A 15,949-nucleotide genomic window follows, 5' to 3' on the forward strand; every position below is an offset into this window, starting at 1 on the left:
GTCTGAATTTTCTGGTAAGCACTGGACCCTTCTCAGGCTTTTTCCACTCTGTGCGCATCACAGAGAGGAGGGTCTCATCTGCTCTAAAGACACGCTGTGTCCGACCGGCGGGATCGGAGGACTCCCCCATGTCAACATCCTGGTCCCCCGACCTGATGGACTTGAGTAACTTCTGCGTCTTTTCTGGAGGGAAAAAGCAAGAAGTAGATTCTTCTTCCTCAGAAGAAGAAGACCCCACTGAACAGGGGGTAGGTCTTTCGACCGGTGCGACCACCTCCATGGGAGTCTGAGAGGGACCTGGTAGCCTCTCATTAAGCAGCTGAACTACTCCCTTGATGGAATCATCCACGTATGTCTTGGTCCATTGGAACATCTCCTGCATCGTGGGTTCCGTGGATGCCGTGCGACAACTCTTACATCTGGAGTAAGGACAGCTGTCATCAAGGGGTGTGTTACATTCGTAACATGCCAAATGCTTCCTCTTGGCCCCAGCCTTCCGCTGATCCTGCTCCTTAGGGGAAGCCATAGTCTGTAATGGAAGAAACAAAACAGGTCATAACACCTACAATATCAGGAGGTGGAGAAAATCAGACCTTAAAGGGGCCCACCAGCACTAGAAGAAATAGAGCTGAAAGAAGAGGAAGTACAAAACCCAAGCAAAGCAATACTGCAAGAATATCACAAAGCACAGGAGAGCTCTGGAGCTAACTTGTGAAAGCAACGCAACCAGAGCACTGACTGATGGGCTCTGGGCGCTTAAAAGGAGGAAGCCCCGCCCACTGGGCGGGTCCTGAAACGAGATCAGCCCCAAGAAAAATCAGAGCCTATACTGGCTCTACCTATTACGAAAAATGTCTCCCCAGATTAATCCTAAGTCCAGGATGTCCTTCTAGGGAGCTAGTTTAAAAGAAAGGTGAGTTTTATACCTCACCGCATCGCTTCGGAAAACCGGAAGTGACGTAGCGCACCTAGGGCGCGTCACTTCCGGAAAATGGCGGCGCCCATGCGGCGCACACATGCGGTAACGGAGGGACGGAGCACCGTCTACAGATGATGAGAGAAGAGGGGAGGGGACACCCCCCTCCCCGACGGTACCCCAGACTGAAATCGCCATGATCAGGCCTAAAATAAAGTCACTGAGATCCATAGAAAGCGAGCTAAGCTTAAGGAGGGGAAAGAGCCCCTAAGCAATCTTCAGCTCCCAGAGGGGGAGCGACACGCCAGTCCACCTGTCCAGAGGACAGAAAAAAACACGGTGGGCTGGGGGGTGATCTCCTCCCTTTCAGGGAGCTGAAGATCGTTTATTGGTTCTTGGGCTCATTAAAATTCCGCCGGTCCTACCAGTCCACAGGGGCAGTTAACCCCATCTGTGCTGCTGTTGAGGACGTAAGGGAATGCCCTCTGTGCACTGTGCCCCCTCCATAGTAGAAATGCCCATTGTGTCCCCTTCGCATTAGCAATACCCTCTGTGACCCCTCCAGAGTAGAAATGCCAATTGTGCCCCCTTCACATTAGCAATGACCATTGTGCCCCCTCCAGAGAAGAAATGCCCATTGTGTCCCCTTCACATTAGCAATGCCCTCTGTGCCCCCTCCAGAGTAGAAATCCCCATTGTGCCCCCTTCACATTAGCAATGACCATTGTGCCCCCTCCAGAGAAGAAATTTCCATTGTGCCCCCTCCAGAGTAGAAATGCCTATTGTGCCCCCTTCACATTAGCAAAGCCCATTGTGCCCCCTACATAGATAAATGCCCATTGTGCCCCCTTGAGAGTAGAAATGCCCATTGTGCCCCCTCCAGAGTAGAAATGCCCATTGTGCCCCCTTCACATTAGAAATGCCCATTGTCCACCCTCCAAAGTAAAAATGCCCATTGTGCCGCCTTCACATTAGCAATGACCATTGTGCCCCTTCACATTAGCAATGACCATTGTGCCCTCTTTAAAAAACAAAAAACAAGCAAACACAGTACCTACTCACCTTGTCCCGTTCCGGAAGCTCACATACCTCTCTTCTCTGCCGGCACAGATCGCTCTGCAGCACTGTGTGGGCGAAGCTTATGCATATTCCCGGGCTGCAGGCTCTGCCCACACACGCTGGCACCCCCGATCCGTGTCTGCAGGCTGAATGGTGGAGCGGGGAGAAGTCTTCCTACTCTACCATTCAGAGCGCCTCCGGCCTGAAGGAGGGGAAGAGGCGCGAGCAGTGAGTGACAGAACTGCAGCTCCCTGTGCTCCAACAATGAGCGCTTCCATCTGTATTGATGGAAGCGCTCATTGCTTCTTGCACCCACCTGAGAGCGGCACCCGGGGCGGACTGCCCCCCACGCCTCTCCCTTAGTATGCCACTGCTGCAGAGCGCTCCTTGAGAAGAGGGCAGAAGCGCTGACAAACTGTGCCTGCCTTCTCCTCGGCTCCCCCACTGTCACCATAGCCAGGGACCCGTCCTGCTCCAGACTCCCTGCTATAGTACAGGGGCAGGAGCTGTCATCCTTCCCGGTGTGGTGCTCCAGGAAGAAACACAGCTGATCGCATTGATCAGCTGTGTTTCTGTCCAGCAGGACGGGGGCCGCAAACCTTGGCTCCGGGGGCCGCAGGTTGTGCTACCCCTGGACTATACCATCGGATCTGAGTTTTCACTATCTCAGGGAAAACTCAGATCCCAATGGTATTTTCTAACCCACAGGCGTTCCCATGGTGATGGGGACGCTTGTCGGGGAGGAGTACGCCAAAGTGGAATAACAGTACAGATTGAAAAAAAAAAAAAAGATTCGCTATATATATTCGCTATATTGCTATATATTCCTTTTCGGAATTTTTTCCATATGAAAACATGATTCCTTCTGCTTAAGTTGCTTGTGGGCCAATGACTCATTGACCCACAAGAAAGAAGCAGGGAGGAATCATGTTTTTTTAGATGTTAAAAATGACGAATATTCGATATAGCGAATATATAGCACTATATTCAAAATATTCGCGAATTCGCGAAATTGCATATTCGCGATTAATATTCGCTATTCGAATATTTGCGCTCAACACTAATGCAAACATATTAGGATAGTACTTTACATGCAATGGACTGTCAGTTGGTACACAAAATGCACTTTCCACAGATGTTACAGGTTTCACAGCTGCACAGTAATTAATAGGCCAAAGTGTCTTTTTAGAGGAACCTTTCTTATGCTGCACTTCTCTAGATAACTTACCATAAGCATCTAGGCATGAGGAGCACACTTTTCCTTAAGCTTTGGGAATCCCAGGTGTGGACCCTAAATGTCAGACTATGCTCTGCACCTTTTTAAACAGATTGCCATACGCTTCCAGAGTGTCCTCTGTAGGATGTGGATTCTTCTATGCAGGTGATTAAATTGCTGGGTAAATATGTCCAGGGCAGAAACTGGACACTATTGCTGTGGAGTCTATAAGCTTCTTGCAATGCAATTCACCTCTACAGAACTTCTACTCTGCACCTCTCTTTCCTTCTTCTCTTCTGATCTTCTTTTCTAGTAAAGTACTTTTCTGGCCTAGGCCTGGCTGGCACCTAATCCACGGCTGGCTCCTCTGTCAGCTCCTACCATTGGACACGTGCTCCTTCATAGTATCAGACTACACTCACTGACTGATTAGACTGACTGGAATGTTCCGACTCCTCCTCTCTATTTGGAGAGGGTGACACCAGCCCCATCTGATGGTGGATGTGGCCTATTAATACCATGTGGATTTACAATACAACAAATGCTTTACATATAAAAACACATTTTGAACCCCTTTATTGCAGTTTTGGAGTGTACTGCTGCACTGCAGTGGAACGCTGCATAGCGCCTGTCTGAATCACGCCTAAAGGCCACTAAGAGCTGTTCACAGGTCCTGTTTCTGTGAACCCCTTACTGACCAAGCGTTTTTCTTCCTTTTTTCATTGTCGCGTTCCAAGAGCTATAACTTTTTATTTTTCCGTCTATATAGCTTTATGAGGGAATGTTGTTTGTGGTTTTAATGGCACTATTTTGGGGTATACATAACTTTCTGATTAATTTTTGATTAACTCTTTCTGGGAGGGAGATGGAAAAAACAGCAATACTGCCACTGCGTTTTTACTTTAGAAATTTTACGGCGTTCATTTTTCGGCATAAATAACATAATATCTTTATTCTCTGGGTCAGTACGATTACAGTGATACAAATACATATATTTTTTTTTTACATTTTACTACTTTTTTGCAATAAAACTCCTGTTTTTGCAATTGCAAAATGGTTTTGCATTGCCGCTTCCCAAGACCCATAAGTTTTTATTTTTATTTCTATGGAGTTGTGTGAGGGCTTGATTTTTTGGGGACAATTTGTGTTTTTCATTGGTATCATTTTGGAGTAAATGGCCCTTTTTGATCGCTTGTTATTATGTTTTTTTTCGGGGGCAACTAAGAATAAATGAGCAATTCTTGTTTTTTGCTATGGAGAGATTTTTTTTTTTTGCAATTTTTTTTCATTGAAAAGCGTATTTTTTAATGGAAAAAAGGGTAATTTTTTTAATGGGATTTTTTTTATTGAATGTTTTTTTTTTTACCACTTAATAGTCCTACAAGGGGACTATAACAGACAGCTTTTTGATTGATTTTTAAAATGCAATGCATTATCCCTATAGTGCATTGCATTTTTAATATCAGTGCTATTTTGACATTTGGCCAGCAGGCTGCGCCAGAGAGGCGCAGTCTGCTGGAAATTACTCAAGGCTAGTCTAGGGCCTACATTAGACCCCTGCCAGCCTTCACACACTTCGGCACCCGCAATCGCATTGTGGGGTGCCGAGGAGGCAGAGGAAGTCTGCTCCCTCTGTCAGCACTTTACATGCAGCGGGCGCCATTGCCCGCGGCATGTAAAGTGTTAAACAGCCTGGAACGGCACTCCTGCCAGTTCGGGCTGTTAGTGCTGGGCCACGGCTCTCATGTGAGAGCCGGGCCCCCGCTCTCAGCTGCATGGGGGACCCATGCAGCACTTAGACTAGGCCGCTGTAAAAAAGAGGCGGCCCAGCCTAAGGCCCCTTAGTGACCGCCGTAAAAATACGACGTATGGGTGGTCACTAAAGGGTTATAAAAAGGGCACTGAAGCTATTAAAGTATATATTTTTTTAAATTTCATGTTTCCTAAAACCCTCCATTCTTGCACTTCTGCTCCAATTTACCCCACCACTGCAGCCATGGCTGCAGCGATTGATATCCTGTATGTGACAGCTGTCGCCAATTACTGGCCTCAGTGGTATACACCATGAGAATGCTAAAGCCAGTGATTGGCTGCAGTGGTCACGTGCAGCATATGGGCATGTCATCACTGCAGTCCTGAAACAAAGCCCATCAGGGAGAATCAGAGCAGTGGTGCTGGAATGAAGGGGGTTCAGAATGGGAAGGATTTGTTTTTTTTATATTATTATTTTAATACTGTTCAATGCCTTTTACAAAGCAAAAAATAATGCAGACAAGCCTTTTAATCAACAGAGCCCCAAACCTCCTCTAAATCATTGTGTATTCTAATGTGTCACGGATGATGTTGCAGATAGCTGGAACTTATGAATAAACGTCCGACTGGCTTGATCCCAAACTAAGGAGCATATAGGTGGAGTCCTATAAAACCCTAAGAGCTCTCCTGACTGCTATGCCCATGCAAGGGTCTCAATGGTAGACGATTGCATGCCCACGTACCTAAGACTGTGTGACCACCTGAAAACCCTATAATAGTGAGGGGACATGACCACCGGCTCCCTGCACTTAATACGGACGGAGTCAGGGTCACCTAGAATAAAGCCAGCAAGGAAATACAATACATGAAAAGACTTATGTGAGAAACAGCAGCTGCAGCCTCCAGCAGTGAACACTTCATCCAGGAAGTTGTATAAACCGCAAAGTGAGGCAGTATAGGAGGGAATATAAAGGAGACGATTAGTCTAAATAGTTGACACCTGGGAGAAAGGAAAAGAGATGACAAAGTGAAACCAAAACAAAGAACATCATGCAAGAGGTAGAGAAGGACGTCTGCCAGACCTTCTCACAGAACTGGTGGTGACCTAATGAAAACTCATTTATTGGTCATTTTTTACCAGGAAATTCACTATTAGACCAAGCACCATGTCTTGTAGGGCTTGTAGACATTTGTTGCTTTATTCTAGAGAAAATGTACTATTAATCCATATACCTATGAGCAGTTAAGTGCACTGAGAGCAGACATAAGCTACTCTGTGCATTCTTGCTTCCTCTGCTAGCCCTGCCCTCTCCTTCTTGATTGACAGGACACGGTTTCTACAAAGTCATCTCGCCTGGCTGTGTCAATCAAGAAGGAGAAAGAGGACTGACAGAGAAAGCAGGAGGAACAAGGTTGCACAGAGTGGCTTTGGCCCTCGCTCAGTGCACTTAAATAATCATTTACATGTGGATCAAAGTACTTTTTCTCCAGAATGCAGTATGTGTAGGACTAGGGCAGGATAGTTTTTATGCCTCTGTCTGTAAATGATATTTTCTATAATTTAATAAATTTTCTATGGCTGGAGCAGCTAATAAACAGTTTTCAGATCTCTCTCAAAAAACAGAAGCGTCACAATCAACAGACAGATTCAGTGTGGTGGATGAGGGACTCATGAAGGATGCTGCCTGGTGTATGTCTTCGTAGTCACGGACTGTCATCATTATTTGTAGGGCTAGGATGTATGGATCAGCAGGTCCTGATGATAAACTGCTCTGCTAGGCCATAATTTTTTTGAGGAACTCACAAATCACCTGTACGTTGGATAATACAACCCCTGTAGTTCAGCAGACACATCCCTTTTAGACTTTATACCATGTGCAGCTGATTATTTCAGCTGTAAGACATTAATGGGGTTCTCTGATATAATACTTTAATATTACTTCATTATAAATTTATTCCCAAATACATTTCATTAGTTATAATAACTTGTTGTTCCTAGGGAGCAATCACCAGGTGAAATAAAATGGCCGCTGTCCTATTGGTGCACACAAAACCTGTCCTAATCACACAGAGGACAGTTACTTCAGAGCACTGATGTAAAGAGCAGCCTCATCCTCCTCTCTGCTCTGCTTGTCAGGGGTTATGATCCTGTATACAGTTTAATATGATCTTCATGAGGAGACATGAAGTACAGAGAGTGGACAGGACAAGGCTGTGGTAATGTGGGGCTGTGGTAATGGAGACTGCATACGAGTCCTGCTGCTCATTACCCCCATCCCTACCTCCTCTCTGCACTTCATGTCTCCTCATGAACTTCATTCCTGCAGAGATTCAGCTAAAGATCATGTTAAACTTTACTCAGGATTATATTTTCATAATAAAGTAATATTTAAAGGGGTCCTCAGGGCTTTTGATATTAATGACCTATCCTCAGCTGTCCCACCGGTCAGCTGTATGAAGAGAAGGAGCGTGTAGTGATGAACATGGGCAACTACCAATCTGCACACTGGCAAACTAGACGTCATTCTCCAGATAGCTCCAAGTGCTAGCGGACCTGGACCTATCACCCTCTGTGTGGCAAAGTCTATATAACTGATGGAATTTAGCTATATCCATTACAGTTGCCAATGCATTTTGAAACCTTCCTATAAAAATGGCAGACCAGTGGTTAGCACTGTTGTTTTTTAATGTTGGGGTCTTTGGTTTATAGCCAACCAAGGACAGCATCAGTACAGAGTTTGTGTGTCATTCTACATGGGTTTATGTAAGTTTCCTATGGAGAACCTAGTGTCGTTCCACAGCAAAAGTGCATACAAGTAGGCCTGTGTGTGCATTTCAGTTAGAGAATTTCCGTTGTGTGGTGACAGGGACTAATGTGAGAGATGGTAATCTCTGTATAGCGCTATGGAATATGTTGTTGCTATATCAGTAACAGAAGTGTAAGAGACAGAAGTGAAGAAGCCTGGGACCACTGCCAGCAAACTCTTTTCTTTGGTCCTGTGCTCACCACATACAGTTATTAGTTTCCATTGGAGCAATTGACATGCTTCCACTGTACATCATCCTACCCTTCTCTTCTGGACTGCTCCCAATAACTATGCACCTCTTCGGACAAGAATTTTGGTAAAGGCTGAATAGTGTGGTAAAGACCATATGGAATCAGTCTTGTACAGCCAGGCGGTGGGCATATGCCGTGGCATTGTATTTAACCCCTCTTAACACTGTATCTCAACGACCTCCTTTTTTAAATTGCCTCATTTATATCGTGCATGATACAAGACAAGCTGTTTAAATACTTCCGAGATTTACTGAGTCAGAAAATCATTATTCGGATATCCATTTAAATTAGGAAAATTGTTTCTCCCCCCCTTTTTACTGAGGGATGCTTACAACTGCTCAAAGATGATCTTAAATTTTACTGCGCCAATCTGGCAGAGCTTCTCCTCCATTCAGCCATCTCATCTTGATAAATGACATCTAACCACCACTAACCTGCTCAAGAGCCTCGCATTCCCTTCAGTAAATGTTCCTTTTCTCAATATTAATGGCTTCTCGGGGAAAACAAAATGCTCTTCCAAACAGTTGCTTGTTGTTCCAAAGGGAGGAACCTCTGTGCTTTCCATTTCTCTGAAATTGAGTCTTGTAGTGTCAGGGATTGTGTAAAGACCTCTCGCTTCCTCCTCTTACTCACAAATTGAACTAATATTGGTTTTAAGCATCTTCTGAGCCATTTATGACAATTTGCACATTTGTAAATGGATTAGTGTTTTGTAGGCTCAGGGAGAGCAGCATCTGGCAGCGAGGGACTTCATAAAACATACCGCAGAACATGTGCATAATTGATGTCAAAGAAAGGGATTTGGCTTCTTTTCTAAAGGCTGTAACACTGGAAGCGTCTGGTCGTCTTCTGTAATAATGTACTAAATGTAAACCGCTAAGAAAGTGACGGCCCCTGGGTTTACATTTCTTTAAATTATTTTTAAAATAATTTCCCACTGTGGCTAGCACCAGATAATGGGCACCACTCTCGGAAACTGCCAATATTGTAGTCATATTGCTGGATGCTTACTACATACGTGCCTTCATACTGCCACACTGTACTTGGCCTACTCAAGTCTCACTTAATTATTTATGCTCCAAGGGGCACAAAGACAACCGAGGCCCCTTGCAGTCAAACAGGCAATTGCCAAGCAAGAGGTCTCTTTATTTTTAGGAATCTGTGGGCAATCAAATAGGACTCCCCATTTCTATATGTTAAATTATATCTCAACTACACTCACCTAAAGAATTATTAGGAACACCATACTAATACGGTGTTGGACCCACTTTTGCTTTCAGAACTGCCTTAATTCTACGTGGCATTGATTTAACAAGGTGCTTATAGCATTCTTTAGAAATGTTGGCCCATATTGATAGGATAGCATCTTGCAGTTGATGGAGATTTGAGGGATGCACATCGAAGGCACGAAGCTCCCGTTCCACCACATCCCAAAGATGCTCTATTGGGTTGAGATCTGGTGACTGTGGGGGCCATTTTAGTACAGCGAACTCATTGTCATGTTCAAGAAACCAATTTGAAATGATTTGAGCTTTGTGACATGGTGCATTATCCTGCTGGAAGTAGCCATCAGAGGATGGATACATGTTCTCATTCTGTTTACGCCAAATTCAGACTCTACTATTTTAATGTCTCAACAGAAATCAAGACTCATCAGACCAGGCAACATTTTTCCAGTCTTCAACAGTCCAATTTTGGTGAGCTTGTGCAAATTGTAGCCTCTTTTTCCTATTTGTAGTGGAGATGAGTGGTACCCGGTGGGGTCTTCTACTGTTGTAGCCCATCCGCCTCAAGGTTGTGCGTGTTGTGGCTTCACAAATGCTTTGCTGCATACCTCGGTTGTAACGAGTGGTTATTTCAGTCAACGTTGCTCTTCTATCAGCTTGAATCAGTCGGCCCATTCTCCTCTGACCTCTAGCATCCACAAGGCATTTTTGCCCACAGGACTGCCGCATACTGGATGTTTTTCCCTTTTCACACCATTCTTTGTAAACCCTAGAAATTGGTTTTGCGTGAAAATCCCAGTAACTGAGCAGATTGTGAAATACTCAGACCGGCCCGTCTGGCAATAACAACCATGCCACGCTCAAAATTGCTTAAATCACCTTTCTTTCCCATTCTGACATTCAGTTTGGAGTTCACGAGATTGTCTTGACCAGGACCACACCCCTAAATGCATTGAAGCAACTGCCATGTAATTGGTTGACTAGATAATTGCATTAATGAGAAATAGCACAGGTGTTCCTAATAATTCTTTAGGTGAGTGATAACTTACTGTTTTGAGAAAGCACTTTTATAAGAGAGTTAGTTCTGTGTGTGGCCCATGACCCAATTATAGAACTCCATTTGAGTTGGGATGAGCAAATTTCAAGTTTTGAAGTTCGGATTCGAGTATATGCTGAATTGTGTTATGGATTTCGTTACCACGGACCATAATGCAATTCCATGACGGAATGCATAACAGAATGTCTTTATGCATTCCATCATAATAGAAGTCAATGGTCAGCATAACGGATCAGTCCAGTTTCCGTTATGCAGGAGAGGACTTGAAGTTCGCACATCCCTACATTTGAAGAGGCAGTCATGTGGCAATGGTGGGTACAGTCTCAGCAGGTACAAGGATTGGTAGTTAATAAGTCTATTAAAGGCACATAGCTTGGCGGTTACTAGAGGTGGCATCTTCCAGGGCACATACTGTATTGGTTACAGTCACTCTTTGAGGGCATACATCGTATTGGTTACAGTCTCTCTTTGAAGGCACACAGCATATTGGTTACAATCTCTCTTTGAGGGCATACGTCGTATTGATTACAGGCTCTCTTTGTGGGCGTATTGCATATTGGTTACCCTTGCAATGCTTCCAGGTACATCTACAATTACGGGTTCTCCTCAGAATTGGCGGTTCCAAGCAAAGCCACAGCTGGTTCTGGTCAAGACAACAGGGCAGCGGGTTCATCACATAGCAAATTAAGTTCAACTTGGACACATATTTTGTAAGGGGATGAGGTTCAGGACTATAGATGTTTTATCTCAACTACCCCTTACAAGCTCAACGGGCAATTTGCCAACAAGAGGTCTCATCATTCTAAGGATCAGTGGGGAACTAAATATTACGACCCTACAGTCCAGTATGTTGAATGATAATCATAATTTTGAGAAAACATCTGAACATGATACATTTTTGACTGCCTTAATCTGCCACTAGGGGGCACTTACTACATAAATGTATACAACCCCCATTGAAATCAACAAGAAATTTTCAACTAATTTGCTTATTATATAAAAAGCAAATTATAGGTACAGCTACATATGGTATGTCCACTGGATTTTGTTTTAATTAAATTGTAAGGAGATTACTTTTTATTCCAATCTAAAATCTCTCACAGTCTGTACAGTTATTAACATGGTGTGCCTTTAAGGCTCCTTCAAAATAGTGAAGTACTTGTCTACTTTTGACTTTGGGCGAGTGACTTGTGAGATTAGATCACGTTCATCCATCCAGTATGTAATCAAGTATTTTAATTAGTGCTACATACAGTCAATTTAAATGCATATCTAACCTACAGTCAATGCTGCACATTTTAAACCCCAGTATATCAAGGAGTGAAATATAGTATAACGATTATCTAATCATGACTATAATAAAATAACCTCATAAATTATTATGTGTTCTAATTTATGTCAGCGCTCCACTTACAAGAACGCTCCTTTTCAATCCTTGCTGGTGGAATAAACCTTTAAATGAATAATTTTAGTGTCTGCAAAGGTTATGCCAAACTGAGCTGTGTTTTTTTGGCACAGCTTGATATGCAGCTTCACTCTGGGAAATATGCTTTGAGAAATACACGGGACAGTAAATGACTAATTATTAGAAATGCAAATTCTAAACAGTTCACATCTCACCCACATAATTTCTGCTGCAAGTCAAAATGTCACACAGCATTTTTTGGAGCTGGTTGCTAACCTGGATAGAAGAAAATAATCTACTTAGGAGTTAAGCAAGTCACAAACAAACCAATCGTATCTATCTATCTATCTATCTATCTATCTATCTATCTATCTATCTATCTATCTCTGTGTGTCTGTCTGTCTATCTGTCGGTCCATCTGTCAGTCTGTCTATCTATGCCTATGGACAGGTGCCATCTTTAAAGGGGCTTTCCAAAACTTTTTAACTGATGACCTATCCTCTGGATAGGTCATCAGTATCTGATCGATGGGGGTTTGAAACCCGGACCCCCCCAATCAGCTGTTTGAAAAGGCTCCGGTACTCCTCAGCTTACCCTAGGATAGGTCATCAGTTGGAAAGAGTCGGAAAACCCCTTTAAAGTCTTGACTTCCGCTGTACATGTACAAGAAATTTTGGGAAGGAGCTAAGCTTTGATGGAGCTTTTGAAGCAAAATTCAAGTGTGGATCATAAGAAAGTATTAAGAACAAGCAATACTTCTCCTCATTTTTAATCCACTCCTGGCTTTGGCTTCAAAAGCTGAATAAAAAAATTGAACATGTGGCCATACCGTTATGTTGCGTTTACACGGCCTGATCGTCGGGCAGGTTATCAGGGCCAAAACGTACTTACAAACGCTCGTTTCCGACATTCTGTCTGTCTACAGGTGCAGCCGATCAACCAATGAGTGAACGAAGAGCTCTTTCATCAGGTGAAACTGTTGTTCATGCAGGCACATAAATTCTTGTTTCTGGGCAGCAGATCGTGCTGTCTAAACAGTGATCTGCTGCCCAGAATGCAGCTGCATGAGGATGAGCGATTGTTCATTCTCATACTGTGGAAGTAATCGCTGCATGTAAATGTAGAGCTTTACCCCCTCTGAACGAGCAGCCAGTTGTCGGGAAGAAACGCTTCCTTCCCGATAATCGGCTGCTCCTCTGGCTGTATAAACCGACCGTTAGGCTCTCCATACACACAAAGCCTATTCTACTCACCCTGTTTATAATATAAATGTATGATAAAGGTCCCTACAGTTGTAAAATATCTAAAATATCAGCTGTAACTGGACAAAAATGGGTCTAAAATTCTAATCATAATAATGCACTGGACAAAGGTAGCATACAGAACATGTAGTACTGTGCTATACTGTTGACTTCCTCGGATGGAAGATTCTTTGGCTTACACCCCTTGAACCATAATCCCAAAGAAAGACACATAAGCTTGACTTGGTGTAAAAGGTCGTAGCGGCCCAATTTATTAACAATACAATTACCATAAAATTGTACACATATCTTATAAACAGTGCTAACATTAAATCCAACATGTAAATCCCCCCCCCCCCACTTCTGTCCCCAGAATACTCATACATGACGTGAAGGGATCCTAGAAGGCCATCCAAGTAAACTGTATTTGCCACTCGCGAACCTCCACTTATAATCCAAATTTAACCTCGGCTGCACTCTCCGACCCAAGGGCACAAACTCTTCGAAATTATACCCCTGCAGGGCTATTAGCCCAAATAGGATCCCCAGATTTCCATTCACCACAAACCTCCTAGATGCACGCCCAAAGAGAGCCATGTACCTATTCCAAGTTTTGCCTCCCAGGATCCCCCTTCCTTTTATCTGCCACCAGACGAACATCGGTGTCACCTCACCTATGTTCATCCTTCCACAACTTAAAGGCCATCTCCAAACCGTCCCGTAAGCCCAAAGCCCACAGGGCCATCCCCATATCATTTAAATGAACACCATCCTTCCACAAAAATAGTGTGAACGCCTCCTCCAAATCCTTATACCAGACCACAAAACCTCCCTGTCGCCTCACAAAGCGACCCACCTCTTTGTTAATTTCAGCCCACTCTTTATTCAGTTTCTCCACCGACCTTGCAAACCGCCAAACCTGGTGTGCCACAATCACTGACCAGACCACCAACAAAGAAGGAAAATCCGCCCACAACCACAATAGATCTAACTTATTATCCCGAATGACGTTGGATCCCTAAATCGTTCCCTCCTGCATGCAACACCACAATGTCCGGAGGACAATCTAATGGAACATAAAAACAAAATTTGGGAAGCACTCGCCCCCACAACAGGCCACGTAAGCCAATCCAACAAACCTGTAATTTGCTGGCCTCAAAACCCAACTGCCTATCATTCTTATGAACATCCAAAGATCCAGGCTAAGCACGGGGCAGACCCTGCAACAACAGAAAAACCATATCATTAACATGCAACCACAGCAGGTATGCCTTATTCCAAAAAGAAAAAACCCTAAACTAATACTCATTCTCACTCGAATCTAAATGTGACAGCAAGTGTGGGCAAATGTATGAACGAAAACAGGCAGAATTCCATCTCCCTTTTCGCTAAATCACATAATCACCCAAACCCCACCTTGACGCCTCAGTAGCCCCTCCTTTCCGAAAAGAGTGAGCCGCAAACTCACTTGCCTGCAAAACTCCCACCGATAAACACTTTTGAAAAACCGCCATGAACTGAAAACGAGACAGAGCCGCCCCATCCTGATGCACCAACAGGGGCCCAGCAACCTCCGTTCACATCACCAAGAATTCATCAACACATCATACCGGGCAAACTACCGACCCTGCTAGAGGCTGCAGTAAAAAACGCATTCCTCTACCCTTGGGATCTATCTTAGACTTACGCACTAAACATTGTAACCATTCTGGACTTAGCAAAACGTCCTCTCGCTGCAAACTACCCCCTTCCACTCTAATCCTCGCCACCAATTCCGATACCCGAAAAGCATAAAAAAATGCCAATGAAAATGCAGCCCGAAACAAACACACCTCATAATTGGATACGCAGATCAAACCCACCTGTCTCATAAGACATCGGGCGACGCGTGTCCCTTGTATGAGTGTTATGCTGATAACCTTTTAATGCCTACCGTACCACAAAACGTTTTGACACATCCGTCGGCCCCTGCAAGCGCAACCAAAAAGTGACTGCTGCTACCCTCTTGGACACAACTGAGTAGGACAAACCAGTGCTAAATGACAACCCAACAAAATAAATCAGTAATGTCCGGAAATCATCTGCCGAACCGCAACCCCCAACCTGCTCTAACAATCGTTCCCATTGAGACCACACTGATGCATAAGCCGACCACGTACTGGTACTCACGGACCGCCTAATCAAAGCTATGGAGACCCCAAGGCCACATTCCAGAGCCACTGAGCACATGGCTGCCCTTGCTCTTCCGCCCCTGGCACCAGACTGAAAAAACAATCCCACTGAAAACGAGAAAAGCGTCAGCCACGGAATTCTCCACACCTGGAACATGTACAGCCACAAAGCAAGCATTCAAAACCAAAATCCGTAACACCAAGTGTCGCAACAAGTGAATCACTGGAGGCGAACTTGCAGACTGCGCATTGATGACCTGTACCACACACATGTTATCACAACAAGAACATACTCGTCTGTTCCCTAAACAGTCACCCCACAAATCAGTAGCCAGCACAAACAGCTCCAATAATGCTAAATTAGTAAGAAAACCCACCCGGCGCCACTCATCCGGCCAAGACCCTGCACTCCATTTTCCCTGACAGAACTCTCCATAGCCACAAGACCCCGACGTATCCGTGGAGAGCTCCAAAACAACATTAGAAATCTGCGCTTCCATCCACACTGATCTACCATTAAACTGGGACAAAAAACGCTCCCAGACCTCTAAGTCAGCCCTTACCTCCGCCGACAACCGAACAAAATGGAACGGGGCAGCCACCCCAGAGCGGTTCAGGGGGCCGCTATCTCCTTGCTCAGGTCCTGGGTGATGGGGCTGACCCAACTACATTTGACCACTTGTAAAGCGGCCTGCAACGTCTCCTGCACCCACTCCTGCCCAAGGCTAACCGCCGCTGCCCTGACCTCAGCAATTAACTGCTCCAAAGAAGACATAAAATGGCTGCACCATGTTCCAAAGTGAACTGATCAGCCACTCCCCTAAATTGCCTTAAATATCCAGGGCCAA

The sequence above is a fragment of the Bufo bufo genome, chromosome 3, assembly GCF_905171765.1.
Source record: "Bufo bufo chromosome 3, aBufBuf1.1, whole genome shotgun sequence".
In the NCBI taxonomy this organism is placed as follows: Eukaryota; Metazoa; Chordata; class Amphibia; order Anura; family Bufonidae; genus Bufo; species Bufo bufo.